Here is a 22,060-nt window from a genome sequence, read left to right as displayed (position 1 = left end):
CAAGAGAAGAGGAACAAAAATTCATCTTCAACATCCTAAAAAGATCTTTTGGAGCAAAGCTGTATCCCATTTGGTTATAATCCTCTGTATTGAGATATATTTCAACTTGACTGAAGACTCCTGAGCACTGTTCATAGTGGAAACCTGATCATTTCTGGCAGAGGGAAGAGAAATTGTCTGTTAGAACTGAGTTCCCTCAGCTGGCACGTTTATCACCAGAGATCAATGAAAACCAAAGGATAAATAAAAGCAGATTTTGAAAATGAACAGATAGACATTCAGGCGCCAAAAATCTCCCGTTTTTCTGGGTCTCTTCTTTTGTTTTTCAGCTTTGAAGAAAATTAAATTGAACTGTATTTTATTTACAAGTCTATATCTGATTTGCAAGAATGATAAATGAGTGGCTAGCGTAGTATAGCTTTCATGTTTGCTGCCCCATTAGACGTATTAGATTGCCCGGCTAAATGCCAGCACTTGAACGTCCTGTCTCTTTCGAGGTGGGACACAATGCAGATGTTCGGCTTTAATAGGAAGCATGTGGTCCAGTGTTTAGCTGCAAAGCAAGACCTAGATGAAACTAAAATTACCAAGCAGCATGCTGATGATTTTATAAAAGCTGATTATTTTTCCTAGGGAGACTTGGTATTTATAAGGGAAAGAGATAGAAAACTCTCTCTCTCTATATATATATATATGTATGTATGTATGTATGTATGTATGTATATATACACATATACACAGACACTAATAGCAGGAAGCCCAGGAAATGTATTTGGAACATGGGCAAAGCTTCTGATGTACAAGGGGTGACAATGCCCCACATAGCTATATTGCTTCAGTGATCTTGGGCAACATAGATGCAGTCTTTGTTAATGCCCTTGCACTAATCTTCTCAGGCATCTTCCTTTCTCTAGCTTCAAATATAGTGGTAGAGCTGGGCTTCTCCTCTCCGAGGTCTACTTCATCCTACCTCTCTCCTCTGTGTGCTCTTTCTCCTGTGTTAAACAGTACAGCATTGCATTTCCATTGCCTCCTATATTATTGCCATATGTTGTCCATCTCCATCTGTCTAACTGCTCCTGCTCAGCCTTCATCACCAGTTTTGATTCTGGACACCTTTCTCCCTCTCTTTGCAGTCTCTTGCGCTCATGCTTTGAGGAACAACCCTAGGAACAACCCTGTCCCCACTCAGGTCTCCCTATGGCAAAAGGGTCAGTCCCTTGAGCTGGTCTCCACTAGGCACTGCTGTCTCCACTTTCTAAAAAACTAATGAAACAAGTACCACCAGGCCACTCCCACGCCACTTTTCCTACTTTAATGGAGTTTTCTGAAGGTATGTCCATGACTACTTATTAAATGCTCCCACTAGCCACCTTAAAACACCCCGCCTTTTTATGATGCTGATAAAAAGAAATGACAAGGGCTAAGCCACTGGGGTGCTGAGGCCAGGATGTCTCACATTGTTCAGTATCACTTCCTTGCTTCCATGTATTTCCCATTTATTGCCTATTGCATTTGGCCTTATGCCTGTGCTGTAAACTCACCATCTTTTTGTCCTGGGTTGGTGCTGAGTTCAATGGGACCCACACCCTTGACTGAGATCCCAAAGGCTTACTGTAATTAAATACTTAAGAAGAAGAGTTGCTGAAAACTATCCATTATCAATTCTTGTTATAGATGGAATTAGATTTTAATACAGAATTGAAACACAGAAGTCTTATCCATTGGTTATTCCTATGCTTTTTCCATATAAACTGATACTTTAATATGAATGGTTTATAATGCAGGTGTGTTTGGATGTATATTTTCTTTAGAGCAACACCAAGGCAAGAAAAAAAAATAGTGTGGAAAGGTATCATTTGCTTCTGTAATACACTGTATTTGAACTGGAGCCTATGTGACAGCTGCCTCCAGTAGACAGAGGGAAATGCAGGGGGAAAAAAAGAGTACAACAGTTGTGTACCACATTTACAAGCAAAACTTCAAAAGCTCTAGCAAGGGCAGGGAAATTCTAGTTCAGGAGTACACAGTTGTATGTGTTTGACTGAAAAATATTAAGACATAACATGCAAAATATCTTGAGGCAAAGATATGCAGTACTTGGCCATCCTGGCTATGAGAGGTTAGTATGCCTGCTAACAGAGGTCTAGCCATCTATCGATTTTTCTCAGAAATGTACCTTTATATATAAGTTCTTAGGTATTGCTAGAAAGATGTAATGTTGGGGAAAAACTGAGCTTTGACGAAACAAAAATTTGATTCAGCGAAGTGTCATGATAGAAGATAAGTCATATTTTTCTGGTTAAAAAAGGGACCTTATCAGGTCTGTCTCTTAAATTTCCCCATAACATCTGAAGCAGACTTCTAGTATTTAATGAGCTACAGAACCCAATAACATCTATAATATGGCTAATTAAAAGCGACAGGCAGGGATTCTTCTTTAAACAACGGGGAGAAAACCAATACTTTCTCTGACTGGTGGTTGGTGAGTTTGGATTTTCTCATCAGCGTGACTTCACTCCAGTGAAGTACCTGGCTGGTCAGATCAGCACCTGGGCCTGTTTCGGAGCGCCCATCCAGGCTGTGCTGTGAAGCACGCTGCTGAGACCTGCCAGACAGCCACGCGCAGGCTGACTTTTCAACCTGGATCCGTGTGGTAGCACCTGCTCAGGCACCAGGCAGCAGGAGGCATCCTCGGGGCAACATGTCTGAGCCAGTTTTAGTCCTTACTCTTGGTCTGTGCTGCCACGTTTTTGCTGCTAATGTTACCTGGGGCAGCAAGGTTACCGTTAGCTCATACATGCGTACAATCCAGTCACCATGGATGTGTCTTTAACACTTTTGCAAGGCAGTTTATTGTTACGGCTATAGAAAAACATCTCAGTTTAATCTCACCACACCTCCCTAGCAACCTTCCGCCACTGTCTTTTCTTCCCCTACATGTTATCCAGCTCCTCTAACTCCCATTACCTAGTTGCTCTAATTTTGAACCAAGCTTAAAATTTGGCCATGGCAGCTTTCTTTTCCTATTTCTTGTTTCAAGTTTTTATTTCAGGGAAGAATGGTTCTCTTTTTGCTAAGTAAAGGTCTGAGAATTAAGAGTTACTGGTCTGAGTCCTGCACAAGCCTCTGTGGCTTGAACAGGTCACTTTTAAATCTCCCAGTGCCTCAGCTTTCCATCTGCAAAACACGATGCAAAAAAGCTTGACTTACCTAGATGTTCTGAACTTTACAGTATCACTGTTTGCAATTTATTTTAACATCTTATGAGGGAAGGTTTTGTAGGAATGCAAAACACTTGTTATTCTGGGTGCTGTTAATGGATTAGCAGTGTATTTTTAGTGATCACTTACAGCAGTGCATAACCTGTGTAAAAAAAAAATCAGCAAAGCTGAGTGGTAGCAACCATTTTGTGCTCATATTGCATTGCTAAAAATGTGAGTGAATAACAGTGATTAAGACCCAACCCATCACATGTGTGACGGCATGCTAAGCTACAAAATCACTTCTATTTCCTCCATTCATTTCTATACCCCAGTCCTCTGTTTCTCCTGCTCTGTCTCACATATTTTTCACCTTTCATTCCCACAGGATATATCTACTATCTCCACCCGATTGTTCAATTTTTTTTTTTTGATGCATAATCCACGCCACTTTAGCATGCTGACTTCTGCTGCCAGCCTTGCATGCCATTTTGGTGAGCATTCCTATTTTCAAATGATTGCTCTTGAGCCCCACTGGTTTACTACTGTGTGGCAGCAGGCTAGCAGGCTCTTCCCTGCCTGCTGGCAGACAAAAATGATTGCTCCGTCAAGGATTTGATAAGTTTTACTATGTAAGTTAAAACGGAATGGATGCTGCTTAAAATGGCTATGCATTCATTGCTTACACAAATCAAATAATTCTCTTTAAGAGGAGCAGGATAATTTACCTGTGTGTTGGTGCATACAAATAGGGTACATATCTACACTCTTTGGTTAATTTCTCTACAGAAAGAGCACAAACAAAAATATTTAAAGTTCTCCAACATTTCAGTATTAGAGCTGGGACAGGATTCAGGAATGAGTCTGGATTTGCTTGTGTTTAAGCAAAGAATATGGAAAAGAGAGATAAAATAGAGATCAAGATACATGTAATAGGACATGAGGCCTGTGCCAAATAAACTGCCAGATTAAGTAAACTCAAATGTGGTATCTAATTACTTTTATGTCTGTGATGTCTGCTTGGGGGTCTATGTGAAAAATGGTTTTGCACTTGAAGAGATTCCAGGTGTACAGCTAACAACAGCTCTAAAGCAACTACCACTGCCCCTAGCCTGCAGATTTCACACGAGGCTTAGCAAACCTGCTGGGGGTATTGCCACAACATTTAAACTGGTCTGAGTCACAGCTGGAATGAGCATAGCTCCAGTCCTAGCCAGGTGCTCCTGCTTCTCACTCTGCCCCAACACCAGAGCTTATTTGATGGTAGGACAGCTTCAAAGAGCAAAATGGAAAATTAACGTAAGCAAAACTATGCTTTAATTACCAAATTAAAAAACAAAAAATCCAATAGCTTCTTGTTTACTCAGCTCCTTGAACCAATTTGCAGTGGGATCAGAGAAACACCAGCAACAATGCAAAAAAAGGAGGCAGGAAGATGTCTCCAAGAACAAGGTAAGACCACACCAAAGGTGATTTGGAGCCATTGTGAAGCTAGACCTGTGCGTAGCTGCAGCACGTGGACAAGGCAGATTTGGGAGCACTTGCTCAAGCCTCTCTCCTGACCACTAGATATTACTTGGCAGCTTTTCTTGTGCCATGCTTCCTTCTTTACCTTGCTGCCTCTTGTTCACAGCCTTTCCACCTTGTCTTCTCCCTCAGTGAAGCTGAAACCCTGGCCATTTTGCTTCATGTGCATTGTTTTACTCTGTTCTGCATAATTCTCTCCTGTAACTGATGGAGCCTCCTTTCCTTTCAGCTACTTTTCCCTCCAGACAGATCTGGGACAGTGCTTTGAAAGACTTTCCCTCGCCCTTGTGCTGATATATGTGCAAGTTATATCTGTAAAATAAACAGTATCCAGAATTTGCTACTTTTCTGGAATTACCAGAAGGTGAGAAGTTCTGATATGTCAAATAATCAGTCAAAGGATGGGAGAAGGTCTATTTCTTGCAGTGTTCTTTATTTTATTAGCTATTCCTTGATGGCACCTGTGCTGGTCTTCTTTACAGGCTTCTTGGCATAGGAAGCTGCATCTGTAATAGCAAGCAGTATCAAATACTTACACTGTAGGTGTATATAAAAGCTTAATTTGAGATGATACACCCCATGTTCTGAGCTAGTCTCATTTATACAACAGCAACTTTGTACCTTTTTAATCATGAAAATGGGCTTTAAAGAAGACATGAGTATAATTTGTAGCTAGCCTCAGGATGAGAATTTCTTCCCACGGTTTGGAAATGTGTTATCAATCTGCATTAGGTTTGGAACCCATTTTCATGCCACAGAACAGAACTGTGTTGAAGCATCTGTTGCAAGACTGAAAAATCTCAATTTTTTTTTTTTCCTGTTTGTGCCCTGGTCAGCAGTAAGGAGATAATGCCAGCTTTCAGAGACCATCAAGAATTTCATCACAACTAATGCATCCCTAGAAATCATTTCAGCTTTGACAAAACAACATTTTTCAGTGCAAATACATGTTGTTGGACATTCTGACTCATTATGATCTTTTTACTTCTATTTTAAGCTCCCTTTATATGGCTAGAGTGGAGTAAAATGGCTCTTCAGGTTGACTGCTGACATGGCCAGGCAATGCTGTTTAGGAATACAGAGCTCATAATGTAATGCTCTGTTTCTGCTGCCCACCCCACAATATGATTCAGTAGAGAATTTATTTCAAACAACATTGTTTACGAAAAGCAATACTTCTCAGGTTTGACATATCATTCTCTAATTTGCACTGAATACAATGTAGCATAATTTTGAAAAGTTTGGGGGTTTTTTTTGAATCAGAAGTTCTGACAGCTCTGATCATCTTTAAAAGGGTGGCACTGCTTGGGCGTAGATCAGTCTACTTGAGTGCCCAAGAGCACTGCCTAACATTATCTTATTGGCAAAGTTCCCTACGCTATATTTATAATCTACAATTAATTGTACACTGTGGACCAATTCTGCCAAGCTTCTCAGGCCAAGGCTTTAAGATGGCCACAAGGGAGAAAAGTCTGTGGGAAGTAAACCATTAGACCTTGCCTACTGGGTCTTACAGCCGGTAAGTAGCCCAGCACTATTGTGAATGCTTGGATGAGTGTATGTTATTGCACTGTTACGGTTGGTAGTGTAGGCATGTATTCTTTGGATGTGCTGTTGAGGTGTTTTCCACTGCAAATGAGTTTTTTGGCATAAGACAAATGAGAAAACTGAGAGTGTTAAAATGTATATGCTAAGTATATATGCTTTTGCAGTGGCCACAGTAGTCAGTGGTCTGTCAGAGTTTGGCTAACCGGCGGCAATGAGGTTCAGCGGTATTACTCTCTTCTGTCATTAAACGCTCTCCTTTTTCAGTGTTTTCACAGTGCTTTTACACCCTCCCTGGAGAATGTGGCCTGAGTATTAGGTCCACTTTACAGACAGACAGAAGAAATGAAGACAGAGGTAAGAAAGGGTTCGTGCCATGGCAACGCACGGAGTGAAGCGCAGAGCTGACACAGGCTATGTGACTCGCCCTTCATTTCTTTCAGATCACGCATTTTCTTCTGAAGCACCATCTTCACTTTCTGCGGCCCCATCAAGTCTATGGACTTTTCTTTCAGGCATTTTACAGAGCTTATAAATAACTCTTCCCACTCCTGAGTATGATTCTAATTTACATATTCTTCTTCCTTAATCTCTGTTTACTGCTAAATATATCTTCTTCTGGAAATTTCCTAATTTCTTAGTTTTTGTCCACTCCACTTCTTCCCTCCAGCCATCACTACTGAAGTACAAGAAGAGGGAGTTGTTAAAGAGACAACATCTGCTGGGAAGAGATTCAGAAAGGAGGAAGCTTAACCATGTTTGTTTCAGTTTCTACACCCAAAAAAAGAATGCAGCAATTTCTTACCAGTCTCCCAGGAGTGGGTTAAGATTAAGTAAACAATGTTTGAAAAGCACTTTGCAGATAGCAAAAAGTCCAAGCATTTTCAGGGATCCAGTGAGATGAAATCTCTTGTTAAGCTGCACGTCTCAAGTCAGTTTTAACAGATTATTTTTCTTCTGGTTGCAAGCTTTTTTAAAAGGAAAAGTAATGCTCACTTTTTTGGCATTTGCTGTTTGAAATTCATGTCTGTCATCTTCCTTTGGCTTTTCTGTAGTGTTCATTACTATGCTATCTAAGTGCTTAAAAAACATGAGCTCCTAGGACAAAGGAATTTTCAAACCAGTCAGAGTGTAATGTTCAGAAGAATTTAGGGAGCTGGGAACCCCTTGGAATTCATTAGATGCTGGATTTAAGCCACATGTCCAAGTTAGATGTCCATATTTCAAAGGTTTTTTTGAAACATTTAAACAGAATATTCAGAACTGAAGATGGACTATCCCTGGAGAGTCTTTAAAATGGGAAAGGAAGAGAAAGAAAGAATGGGGCAAAATTATCATGCAACTGGTTTCCAACACTGATTAGTATTTACATCGGTAAAAAAGTTAAATTGTTGAAATGGTTTAAAATCAAGGTACAGAACATCCTTTCCCAAGGACTTGAGTGCCTTTTTAGGGATCCTGCAAAAGGTTTCGACAGTAATTCATTTGATTTAATTGATTTTGCCACCTGTTCTCTGGGAGCTGATAAAACAGGTTGTCAAGATAGATAAGAATGCTGCATTATAGACTGCATGTTCGAAAAGTTTTCCAATTTAAGCCTTCTATTATCAGTGCTTTTTTATCATCTTTAGGCAAACTCAAAGTATTATGGTTTGCTATTCACTGACAGTCTCAAAGTACACTAGGCATATTAAAGATATAGAAAGTAAAATATGTCCCTGAATAAGAGAGGGTTTCTTAATTACTATTTTATTATGTATTTTATTACTTTCTAGAGGCCTCACTCATTGCCTTGGCTGTGTTGTATTAGACACTGCACAAATACAGAGGAACACTGTCATGGCTAGATGAGTTTACCACCAAAATGGATAAGTGGATTGAGGCGTAGGGCAGAAGAAAAGGAAGTGCTTGAATTCCAGGTGGGGACCTGAGGCAAACACACCAGTCCACACCATTCCTGAGCTCGCCACTTCTGGAAGCAGCTTGACTCCCCGTCTTAGAAGCACTCAAGGTCTCATCCATGTCGTCCTTAAGGCAGTGTGACTTCTACAGATAATGTCTTCCCTTCTGGGGACCTTCTGGGGAAGGATGCTGAGCAACCTTGTTAGGCCAATGGTGCACGAGGAAATAGGGTGCAGCACGAGCAGGTAGTGGAGGAAGGTGCCTTTTGCAAGGGCTCATCACTGTGGGTAGAAGGGGGTGTTTGAAGGCACCCTCGGCTACTGGCCCTCTTCAGATGTTGTCCTGGGATCTCCTCAAAGCCAAAGCTTTCATGGACCCCTGGCAAACCTGGTCTCAAGCCTACCTCAAGGTTACTCTCAAGCTATGGTGCAGCTGGAGCTGGAGGGACTATGGGATTTGGCACAGATCACAGTAAGAAATCATTATTTGAACTAAGAACAGATTTATTAAAGGAATGCCTTTCAAAGGCCATCAAAAGGCATCTGAATCTATTTGAAATCTAATGGTATGTAGTTTAGGAAGAAAAGCAGTTATGAATAAAAGGGCGTAAAGATGAGGAAAAATGTGGATAAATGCAGGAAAAGCCAGTAAATCTTGACTTGCTTAATTAAGAGGAAGCTGGTAAGAGTTTTCTTGACATAAAAGTTTTTAAATTTATTAATAAAAAAGACCAGCCTTTTTCCAGTGACTCTTCAGCCTAGCTTTTTAGTTTTTCAGATCCTCCTAATACTTTCTAGACCCCTGGGAAAGAAAGGGTATTCTTCTTGCAAATACTGATTGCTCTCTCAGTGCATGCTACAGGAAGCTAGACATGTCTAGCTTATTATTTTCAAGAGCTAGCAGATGATTGTGGATGATAATTATCTCCTGTTGAAAACATCCTTTGAGAAAGGGATAAAATGGAGGCAGGGTGAAATGGGGTAATTTTGTGACCCTTCACTTGTATTCAATTATTAAGGACAGTCTGTAACTGAGGACAAAAAAAAAAAAAAAAAAAAAGAATGAAGGTTTCGGCTTCAATCACGTGAAATGTCTCTGTCTGCCAAGCAAAGCACAAGCATCATATCTTTTACATACAAGCTCAAGTCAAGCATACGCTGGAGTGCCTTGCTGAATGGGGTGAGAATGAGGTAAGTGTCACATAGAAATTATTTTTCTACCTTGTGAAAAAGAAACACAGCTGCTCCTGACTCTGGGCACTACCACTGAAAAAAACCCAAAGCACCCAAGTAGAAGATGGTGCTCTGTGGGAGCCTGCTTGCCCCAGGAGGTGAGGCTGGAGACTGGCTGAGCTGAGGGCTGTGCTGATGACACACACGTTTCCCAGGGGCTGCACTGGTAGTTCTGAGGAGCCAGGCTGATGTTTGGTGCCCAGAGATGCTTTAGATATTTTCTGTACAAAGGTCTCCTACTTTGAGTTTGCTCAAGGTTCCAGATTTTGGCACTAAACACCAAATTTGATGCCTTGTCCCTTTAAAAAACACTGAATCCGGGCTATTAATTTCAGTGGGATCAGGAACTTAAGCAGGTTTTGGGTTTTGTTCTTTTTTTTTCCCTAGGAGGTAGCTACTTTGTTGATTTGTTGAATTACTTCTTTAGTTCAGAACAATTTTTGTGACGTTTTTCCTAAGGTATTCCATATTGTAAGTCATCCCACTTATACGCCATAAAGTTCTAAAGAATATAAATCAGACTTAAAGAGCTTCCGTGGATGTCATGGTTTCAGAGCAAGCTATCCATTCTTCAGAGGTGGAAAAGCAGAAGCATCTCCAGTACGAAACACCTACCCATCAGGAGATTTCCAATTCCTTGTTTTTTTATTCAGAGGACTGCCAAATGGAGAACTCCCAATTTAAAAGCAGGGATTCACATTTGAACTGAAAACCAGACAACCCTGAAGGATTTATAGTATGACTGACAAGGACAGATAATTTGAACAACGGGCCCCTCAATATAAATACATATTCTGTGGGAGAGAGCACGAGGAAAGTGGAGGTTGTTTCTTTGGATTTACATATTTTCACAATCTACTTTAAAATAACCAAATAGCAGTGTGTAACATCTGCTCTGGTAAGCATTTCTGCATTATTTTCAGGTTAATGTATGCAGTGGATTCAAACAAACAGCGATAGCGTACTGAAGTGGGCTAAAGCACGAGCTTTTTCGAACAGCAGTGTTGTGTGCCCTGTGCCAAACTAAGAGTACAGAGCAGAAGACAAATGAGCAATAGCTGTTGAGGTGTGTGTTGAGCTCACGCCTCAAAAAACACCATGAACTGTGCAGCCGAGGTGTTCATTTTTTCTGCCAACCCCCCATGTCATCCCTAGACTCATGAGAGCCACAGAGCAAGATCTCTCCTGTCATCCTCCAAGCAGGGCTTGCTGTGGAAGACCAACGGGGTCTCGGTGTTGACAGATCAGTTCTGGCACCTGCAGCAAAAATTCCTCTTTTGAGGCCTTAAATGGGCCGTAAGTCACTCTTGGCACAAGGGGGTCTCTCTTGCTGTAGGTGAAACGCTAAGCAAGGCTCAAGCTACGGAGAAGGCGGCACTCTGAGCGCCGACAGGCCCCGCTTTGCAGAGTGCCAGTGAGAGCTGTGTGTCTAATTTGAGCAGCAGCAGATGGATCTTTCCAGACAGAGAGACTGGCACTACCAGCAGAGCGAAGGGATAACGTGTTCCCGCTGCAGCAGAAATTTCACAAGTGACTCATGACTCTTCTGCAGCTCCCACTGGCATCGTTTGGTCTTTGTAACTGTGACTGCACATTTTAAAGGTTGGAGTGTAATGCTGCTTTCCTAGCTACCTCCGACTCCATACTGGCGAGAGTTTCGTGCTGAGGAACACAACAGCTCCTTACAGCGTGAGCAGTCATTTACTTCTCTACTCCTGGCAAAAGCGTAAAGATTATGAAATAACACAGTCAATGGATCTCTTAGGAAAGTTGGATTCTTGGGTGCTCCTCACAGACATGATTATTATGTAGATGACTAATACCAGGCAGGCCTGGTCCAGAGACTCCTGCCACACCCACATTCCTCCTGTAGGTCTTCATTTAAGAACAGATTTCAATTAACTTTAATCAGATGTTTAAGGAGGCCTGGCTCTTTTCCTCTTTGTGTAGGTGTTTAAGTTTCACTGCCTTACGCTTAAGGATGTACTTCACTGCTAACTAGAATAGAGATTGATTTGGACATGTGCTTAGATGGTCTTCTGTTGAGTGGACTGATTTACGTGTGATGTCCCGTGACAGCAAAAATCCAGGGTTAGTTCAAGCATGCATGCAGACTGCCTATTTGCAAATGTTCATGTGCTCTTGCAAAAGAACACAGTGATGCTTCACCTGTAATTCCTTGGAGTCAACTGGCATTTTACTACTGTCCTATCTGGAATATTAGAAAGCCCCAAGCTGAATACTTCTGGAAATCCCATTGCTTTGATCCTCAGAAACTGAAGTGAAGTCTCCTTGCAATCAGTTAGTAGCTATCTGTGCAAATTCCACCTCTAGGAACAACATATCCTGGTACAGCACAGTTCCTACTTGCTTGAAATCAGCGTGATCTGAACTAGGGCAAACTGTGCTCTGTGACTGCAACAGCACATGGAGGGATTTCCATCAGTGCAGGTAAACTCCTGGCTGGAAGATCCAAAGGAAAAAAATCCTAGTGCCATTGCATTCTTAACTCTCCCCAAATGCTTTTTTTCACTTGTATTTATTATTTTGCACAGAGAGAAGCAAATCAGTACAGGCTACCATTTGTACCACGGGCAGGAACTCTGTGCAGCTAAGTAACCTAATCCATTTGCACATAAGCTGAAACAGGACCCCCTATCTTAGCAGCCTGGTACTGTGTTCATGTTTTAGATGTTTCTGACTTGCATCCAGCTGCAAAGAGTAGCAATTCACCTTTGACAGTTACGTAAAAAAAAAAAGATTGTGGCCTCAGTTCAGCTTCCCTTGAATGGTGACCCGAAATCTGCACCTGTCTTTCGTAATAGTACCATTATTGGCAAGCTCACCAAAGAGGCCTGGGACAGGTGACCTTTGCAAATGAATAACCAATAACTTTGCCTTAGAAATAGTCTTTCATAATGAAGTTCAGCCTGGGGAACACCCTCTGCCTATGCTGAACTTCATTGTTAGTAACTTTAAATCTAAAACTCTGTTTAAACTGTTTAAACTTTATTTAAAGACTATGTTTACTCCTATGCAGGATGCTAATGTTACTAGGACTATGGGTCATTTTGTGCACTTCACTAGAGGTACTGAATATTAAGTCCTAGAAATGCCCCTATATTAATTTCATACACGTGTATTGAAAAATGTCATGAAATGTGTCATGAAATGACCCATCCAACATAAGTGTGGTCTTAAATGATGAAAATTTCCTCCCAATATAGGTTTTGTTTCTATCGCTTAAAGAGGAGGTTATGATCTCAGATTTATACAAACAATTAGTATTAAAACAAACGTTTAAAGGTGTCCTTACATTGGTGAAAAAAGAATTAGGCTACAAATGATTTATTTGGGAAGAGGGCTGATGGCAGTAAATGCCACCATTCGGTCATTCAGTTTGGTTTTGACTTGGAGATCCAACCTCAGAGGCGATACAACCCAGGTAATCCTTTCATGTGCCTTCAGGCCACCTTACCCTGAGCCATTAGGCCTGCTTGCACCCATTACCTGCAGGGAAATGTAAGTTTGTTCAACTCATGCCGAAGAGAGGTTGAAAGAAAGAGTAAACCAATTCAAATATTCAAAAAACATCAAAGCAATAAGAATCAAAAAAACCCATCCTATTATTCACTGGGTTTTATTTTCAGTGAATTTCACATCATTCAAGTCATGTTCTCAGACTTCTTTTCTTCCAGATCTCAGGTCTAAAAGGTAACTACCTCATGTTTCAGGAAAGGTAAGATACTCAGAAAAATATCAACTATCATAAGATAAATGACAAATCATGAGTCAGCAACACCGGTCCAAAGCTTTAACAGGGATCTTACATTTTCTTCCATTTTTTTGTGTAACATTGCCTGTGACACTTCCATTATATCTCAGGAGTTTGGCTAAGGGACCTGACAATAGTCCATGTTACTGACAGTGAATTAAACACACCAGTGAGCTTTGTATAAAGAGGTAGCTGATCTTCTTACAATCTGTGAACGGAAAGAAAGCAAGCTTTTGTTTCCCAGTTTACGTATCTTTCACCCTAAAATAAGGGTGGAAGATCCTCACTGAGCATTTGTTACACCTTTTTGTAAAAGTGAAAACACTTATAGTAGAGACAGTAACTGGGGAACAGTATCAACACAACCAATATATATGTGTATGTTAGAGAATATTGGACTGAAGCTGTCTAGAATTAATTGCTTAGCATAACTTGCTTAGCATTAGTAGCTAAATTTGCTGAAGCCTTAGGCCTCAGGCTGTGAACTTTTACTTAGATAAGTAAAAGGGGGCCCCAGAGCTGGTTCAAGCTGGAGGGATAAAGAAGTTACACAGACAGCAGGAGCAGCCAACCTTGAAGATGAGAAAAGATGCAGCCTGCCTAGAGACAATGAAGGGGCCCAAGGAAGAAGGGGAAGAACCCAGACCTAACTATTACTATTGGTCCAAACTATCGCTTAAGGGGTGGGGAATTTAGATTGTAAGGGTATAATTGCGCAGGGATTTCTTTGTTCAGGGTCCCTCTTCAGAGGCACCCAGCTCGAGCTGTAATTACCACATGTGTATTGTTAAATTTTATTTCTCTCCAATCTGACTTCGAACTTCTGCCTCAGCAGGAACCTAGGGTCGGACCCTGTTACGGAGGCCGGCAAGCCTAATTTTCCATAACAGTTTGGCACCCCAGATGGGACCCTAGGTGACCACCGTCGGGGCCTCTCGTCTCCAAATGATCATCTGGCACCGTCGGGTGAGTTCACCTGGGATCTTTGGCAACGGGAGGCACGAAGAGGGTGAGTCTTAAATTCCTGCCTAAATTCTAAATTCTGGTTTGGTAACAAAGTGCACTGTAAGGGGTACGCAGGCTGATCACAGTAAGGCGTGCCAGGTACCAAATTTCAGGAAGAGTGGGTTCGAGTCCCACTCCCAGGATTTGAGAGGGTTCGAGTCCCCTCTCACTCCGGCCAGAAGGGGGGAGTGCGCAGCCTGATCAGGGTAAGGTGCACCGCAAGACTAACTTAGAGTTACTGTGACTAGTGTGAGTGTGGATACCGGTACTGTGACTGGTGTGAGTGTGCGTGACCTGGGAACCGAAAGGGGCACCCGTTGGCTGACAGAGCCGCCCACTGCAAAGGGACAGCAGTCCTAGCAGTCAAACACTCGGGTGGTGTGAGTGCGGTTCCCAGAGAGAGAGACAGAGAGAGTGTACTCATGCCGGCTGCAGGGGGTAATGAAAATTTAAATTCTGGTGTTGCTGAGAAAAAAAAAAAAGAGAAGGAAAAAAAAGAGAAAAAAAAAGAGAGAAAAAAAAAGGAGAGAGAGGAAAAAAAAAGTATATTATAAGGAAGTGCGCTGCCTGATCAGCATAAGATGCACTTTTCAGGAACTCAATATGGGAAATAAGTTCGGCATAGAAAAGGGGACACCCTTAGCCAAAATTTCGCAAAACTGGAGTAAGATTGATGGTATCAAGAACCTAAAAAAAAGGAAAAAAAAAAAAAAGGTTGATCCAACTATGTCAGGAGGATTGGCTGTTCCTGACAAAGGATGGTAACCTGGCGGAACGATGGCCGCCACAGGGAACCTTTGATCATCAGGAGTTGACTTTTCTGCATCACCATTTGGAGGACAGGTTCCCCAGGCAAATGGATTATCGGTGTGCAGGGGACAGTTGGGCAAAGAAAAATATTCTCAGAGTATTGAAAGTAGCGCAGCTGTTAAAACGCCTGTGGAAACTGCTCCACCCTATGCGCTATTCTCTGCTTCAACTTCTCTATACCCCCCCCTTGCCTTCCCCCTCTGCCTTTCAAGCCCCTTTGCACATCGTTCCTGTGCCAGGAGTGCCCCCGCCAGGTCCGGACAGGGTACCTCAGGTAGCTACAACGCGAATTTACCGACCCTGGGGGCCCCAAGATTGGATTGCATGGAGTCAACACACTCCCAGGCTTAGGGAAGATTCATAGAAAGTGTTATAAATCGTAAGAGGAATACTGCAGGCATATGATCCTGCCTGGGGGGATGTGCAAATGCTCCTTGAAGCCTTGTTCACTCCAGATGAAAAACACTCAATTCTGGATGCAAACCATCGTTGGGCAGGAGAGGGGGGTGTTCTGGCTGCTTGAACGGCCTGGCCGATTGTGGACCCCGGGTGGAATTATAATGTAGAGGCAGATTACAGGCAGTTGAAATTAGCCAGACAAGGCTTAGAAGAAGCTATACGTTTGGCAGGACAAAAGACTGCGAATTGGTCTAAAATAAGGGAGTGTCAGCAACAACCTGAGGAACACCCCTCAGCTTTCCTTTCCAGACTATTTAAACAAATCAGAATGTTTGGAGGGGGGGATAGATCCAGAAGCCGAGGCTAACAGGCCTCTAATAGTTTCTACATTTGTAGATCAAACGGCCTCTGACATTAAAAAGTATTTTTCTAAACATGTTCCTGACTGGCCAGGGAAGTCTATGGAAGAAATAGTACGCTTAGCCACATTTGTATATAACGGTCAAGATGAAGAGAAGGTGAAAGAAAAGAGATGACAGAAGAAAGAGGAAGTGAGTGTGTTAGCGGCTGTGTTAAGAGACGAGTTTAAAGAAACTAGAGGAAGGGGACGAGCAAGGGTCAGAGGAGATGGACGGAACCAAAGCGAACGTATTTTACGCTTAGGAGTTAATGATTATTGCCATTATTGTGGGGAACAAGGGCACTGGAAGAAGGGATGCCCAGTGAAGCCCCGCATGCCCAGGAATAGAGGGGACAGCATGAGACAGTCGAGTACTGGGAATGACACCAGGCAATTCCCAGCCAGTCCACAATGACAGGAGATGGGAGACCCAGAAAATACTGTGGGAATTGGGGTAAATTAATGGGATACAGATTTGGATTTCAGGGGGCAGGTAATGGCAAATACAGCAGGTCAAGAAATTCCCTTCTTAGTGGATACTGGAGCTACCCTTTCTCTTCCGAATTTTGAGCCTAAAGGATGTAAGTCATCAGATAAAATAACAATACAGGGAGTAACGGGAAAAGGCGAACGAACGTTAACTAAGCCCTTGTTGCTCACTATTGGAGGAAAAGGAGTGTGGGGACGTTTCATAATTTGTATGGATTCACCCTTTTGCCTTTTAGGGAGGGATCTCTTACAAGCCTTGGATACTCAGATCTGCTTACAGCCGGAAGGGATGAAATTAATAATAATGGGCTCATGTGTTCTGGCTGAGACACCAGAACCAGAGTTAACTAATCTGCAAATTCCAATAGGTTTAGAATCAGTTCCTGGAAAGTTATGGAGCTCTTCAGGAATTGATGTTGGACTATTGAAATCAGCTAGTCCAGTCTCAATCAAAACAAAGGGGGGATTACCTCCCGTGGTTAAACAATACCCTATCCCAAAGGAAGCAGAGAAGAGCATCCAAAAGCAAATTGATCACTATCTAAAATTGGGTATCCTTAGAGTTTGTGAATCCCCATACAACACCCCGATTCTGCCAGTTAAAAAGAACAGGCAGGATTCTGAATGGCGACCCAGAGTATCAGTTTGTACAAGACCTAAGAGTTATAAACCAACATGTAATTGCTCCACATCCAGAAGTTCCTGACCCGTCAACTATATTACCACAGATACCCCATTGGGCAACTTATTTTACCGTGATTGATTTAACGGCAGCCTTTTTTAGTATACCGGTAGCTGAGGACAGCCAAGATCTTTTTGCCTTCACTTGGAAGGGACAACAATTGGCTTAGACTAGGCTACTACAGGGATTTACTGGGTCTACGACTATTTTTTTCGCATATACTTAAAAATGATCTTGCAGATATCGAACTTCCAGGACATTCAGTGTTAATACAATATGTGGATGATTTGTTATTAGCAAGTAAAGATTACGAGACATGTTTGAAAGATTCTATTTCTCTATGTAATGCTCTTGCAGAGAAAGGGCATCGAGCATCTCCGTCCAAACTCCAGCTGTGTTAACAAGAGGCAAAATATTTGGGGCTTATCTTGAAGGAAAGACACAGATTAATTGATCCAGAACGAGTAAAGACAATTCTCAATATACCCTGTTCTATAACAAAAAAGCAATTTAGGGGATTTTTAGGAGCTGTAGGATTTTGTCAGCCATGGATTCCTGGGTTGGGAGAGTTTACCAAACCTTTGGTCGAGGCAACAAAAACAGAGGAGACAGAGCCTTTGACCTGGAGTCCAGAAAAAGAGAAAGCTTTTACATCTGTAAAAAGGGTGTTGGTCTCAGCCCCGGCTCTAGGAATACCAGATTATAGTGAGCCATTTGAATTATTTGTTCATGAATGACGGAGTAGCAAGTGGAGTACTCACTCAAAAACTAGGTCCTCACCGCAAGCCAGTGGCCTGTTACTTCACCCAGCTAGATGCGGTAATCAAAGGCACTCCAGGATGCATCAGAGCGATAGCAGCTACAGCAGCCCTTACTAGAAAAACACGACCTGTAGTTTTGGGTCACCCAATGACTGTGTATATGCCACAGAAGAAGAAACAGAACTGGAAAAAGTGTGAAGTGGTTCAAGATGAAAAAGGAATTTGGACTATCAGGGGTAAGCCCCTCCTTTCCTTAAGGTATTTACTTTCTATGGTTAGGTGATATCATGATCATGGACATGGAGGAGCATTGACTGTCGCCTCATGTATTCTACAAACCTGGGCAGCTCCCGAGTGCATGTGGTTGCGAAATGCATAAAAACAACCTGCCCAACTTGCCAAAAATTTAACAATACTTATCCAAAGATTAACAGAAGAGGCCGCCCATGGGCTTATTTTCCATTCTAGCATCTACAAATTGACTATGCTGACACGCCAGCAGCAGAAGGATTTAAACATCTCCTTGTGATAGTTGATCAACTAAGCAGATGGGTGGAAGCCTTTCCTACCTGCAAAGCAGATACTGCTGCAGTGATTAAAGCCTTGTTAAAAGAAATTGTCCCTAGGTCTGGAGTCCCAGAAACTATAGATTCAGATAGGGGTTCTCACTTTTCAGCAGGAGTTTTAGGGAAATTATATCAAATGCTAGGAATTCATAGAGAATTGTACACACCTTATCATCCCCAGTCTTGAGGACAAATTGAGAGAATGAACAGAACTATTAAATCAAGTTAGCACAGGTATGTACACAGGCAAGTCTCAAATGGCCTAATGCCTTAAACTTAGTGCTATGGGAAATTAGAACAACCCCTATACAACCGGTAGGATTATCCCCAGCAGAAGTCTTATTTGGGCATCAATTGGCTACAGGAACTTATATCCCAGCTAAGACCAGCCTGTTGGACGGAGATGAACAGCTAACCCAGTATGTTCTAGGTATGCAAAAAAGGTTTGAAAATCTTAAAATTATATATATATATTTATTTGTGAGAGAAACACTGTCAAAGCTCAAGACATTTGTCTTGATACTGAACAAAATGTTTGTCATTTTGAAATACATCCTGATGAAACCCCTGAAACTATACTTGTATATATTGGAAAAGGATGTGTTTGTATGAGAACCCTCTGTAATCTTATATTCGTAGATAACATTACTGTAGACACAAGTAATCACTCAAATATTGGTGTTTGTAATTTTACCAAAATTATGGGATGTGGCTTTAATTATTCACCTCCTGTTGTGTCTTATCAATTATTACAATCTAATTATACCTTAAGTCAAGATTTATCACCTACCCCCATCGGAATGAATCTTACATTGGTAAAGAAACTACTACAACATGATGACCTGTGTCAACTGTTAAAATGCATCCGAAATAATGGACAAAAAACTCTAATCACCATTCATCATGATACAGAAGAGATACACCACATCTTGGAAAGAGTGAAGAAGGATGGAGAATATCATTGGTGGGAGACTCTTCTGGGATGGTCACCAACTGCAACAGGGATCTATAATCACATGTTGCACCCAGTAGTAGTTGTGTTAAGTTTAACCATGTTATGCCTATTGCTTACAACCATATTGTACATAAGATTATGGAGAGTGATAGTACGCCTCAAAAGGCTTCGAGAACTCTGCTTAACATATTAGCAGGGATGCTTAATAAAAACAAAGGGAGGACTGTTAGAGAATATTGGACTGAAGCTGTCTAGAATTAATTGCTTAGCATAACTTGCTTAGCATTAGTAGCTAAATTTGCTGAAACCTTAGGCCTCAGGCTGTGAACTTTTACTTAGATAAGTAAAAGGGGGCCCCAGAGCCGGTTCAAGCTGGAGGGATAAAGAAGTTAACACGGACAGCAGGAGTAGCCAACGTTGAAGATAAGAAAAGAAGCAGCCTGCCTAGAGACAATGAAGGGGCCCAAGGAAGAAGGGGAAGAACCCAGACCTAACTATTACTATTGGTCCAAACTATCGCTTAAGGGGTGGGGAATTTAGATTGTAAGGGTATAATTGCGCAGGGATTTCTTTGTTCAGGGTCCCTCTTCAGAGGCACCCAGCTCGAGCTGTAATTACCACATGTGTATTGTTAAATTTTATTTCTCTCCAATCTGACTTCGAACTTCTGCCTCAGCAGGAACCTAGGGTCGGACCCTGTTACGGAGGCCGGCGAGCCTAATTTTCCATAACATGTATATATATATATATATATGTATATATATCCTACACCTTCCCTATCAGAGTCTCAGGCTGCAGATTAACCTCATTCACATCATTATGAACCAGGTTTATAGGTCATTAGCAGTGATTAAGGAGCAAACAAATAAAAACTATGAAACTGGTTTTATATGTTGCTGAAATTAATGGAAAAACTTTGACTGCCTTGGTCAGAGGCTAATGTGAAAAAATAGAAAAAATAGAAAACAAAAGAAAGGTACGTGGATAGTGTTGAAGGTTACTTTGTTATTTCCTCCTTTAGTTTAAGCATTCAGTCCAGTGACCTTCTCCCTTATTAAAGCATTGTTGGAGATATTTTAAGCCTGGTGAACAAAAATGCTACAATGCTGATGATCTCTTTGTAAGAATTTTGTGAGAGAAGCTGTTATACTAAAAAAACACGTTGTTTGTGACTGTCAGTACACTGTATGGTAACATACAACATTCAAGAAACAGGGGCGCCTTGGCATATACTTCTCTGGGTGTTCTCCATAGCTTATTCATCCAGACTGTGATGATCACGGCTATGCAGGAAAGCTGTGCCAGCAGCCTGCAGCAGCCAGGCTCACAGAGGGGTCTAGCAATAGTGATAACACTTTTAGGCTAGTGCTGAAGCCTCTCTGCACTTGGGAGGCTCTACCTGCCTTTGAAACCTTTGCACAAGGGTTAAGGTGTGGGTATGAAAGACAGCAGGTCATGAGAAGTTGCAGAAAAGTTTCTAGCCCTGTTACTGCAAATCAGTTGTGATAGAGCAGTACATCATTTTGCCATGGTGTCTGGCTCTGTGTGGCTCCTCTGCTGCCCGTGGCTTGGGATGCGTGACAGGAGCTCTGCTGCGCTCAAACCGGCACCACTTGCCAGGGCAGCGGCTCAGGGCTCTCAAACAGGCAGTGCAATCCTGCCTCCCCCCAGGCTGCTCCACGTTGCACCAGAGTCCACCTGGCTTTCGATGCAGAGAGAGAGTACAGATGCTTTTCTCCCCCTAAGGCTCTGTATCATGTTCACCCTAAATCAGCATGAGTGTGGGCCCAACAGACATTAAAGATGAATGAAAGCTATGCTTTATTTGCTGCTCCAGTTAGGCATTTCCTATGCTATCCAATGGTATGAGCTAGCAGAGAAGCTCCTTATGTGCTGCACCATAACTAGCTAGCACATAGCTGCCTTGAGTGACTTGCCCTTGTTTCCCATGAGTGTATGGTGTGTATCGCACGGAGTCACAGTCCTTCCTCCCAGCCCCCCTCATACGTTGCTGACCGAGAAAATCCGATTAAAAAATCTCAAGGGCAGCTGCCACGGACTGAGTCAAATTTTATAGTAGACTCTCCTGTTGTGCTGGCTTGTTAGTATTCATACATTTGACCCCTGGTTTCTTTTTCCTTTTGCAGCTCTGAGTTTCACTTTAATTTCATGTGGACACTTAAGTTTCAGTTCTCCTTCCGTTATCCTGTTTCTTCTTGCTACCACCTCCTGGAGCTACCAAAATACTTTAAAGTCCATTTAAAATAACTTTGTCTTCTTTTTGCTTTCTCGTTCTAATCCTTTTCCTATTTTTTTCCTGATTTCACATCTCTCAAATCTGTTTTTCTCAAGTTTCATAGTTGAAGACATTAAAAAAGGAACATTAGAAAGGGCTGAGTAAATCAGGGTCTTAAGTCTATTTGTGAAGCTAAGTATCAGCTTGGGAACTATCACAAATAGGGACAGATGTAGGCACATGCTTAAGCATTTTCTGGACTCAGGGAGCGCCCTTCCAACCATTACTAGTCCTTGAATGACCCTTATGTACATGCAATTTATCATACCTTTGTGGATTTATGAATGCTTTGGTGAACCTTCCGTCATCTCCTTTCTTCCCTCCCACCAAAATTGAATATTTTTCACTTATTATGTCATGTTTTATTGAACCACATATTGTTAAAGTATGAAATGTTATTGCTAGCATTTATATCATTGTAATTCTGACTCCACAAATTTTATTAAGACAAAATATCCATTCAAATTATTAAGCAAAAACCTCAAGGCTTGTCTCTGCGCTTCCATGATTCCA

This window comes from Apteryx mantelli, chromosome 2, assembly GCF_036417845.1.
Source record: "Apteryx mantelli isolate bAptMan1 chromosome 2, bAptMan1.hap1, whole genome shotgun sequence".
In the NCBI taxonomy this organism is placed as follows: domain Eukaryota; kingdom Metazoa; phylum Chordata; class Aves; order Apterygiformes; family Apterygidae; genus Apteryx; species Apteryx mantelli.
This window is presented reverse-complemented; position numbering follows the sequence as displayed.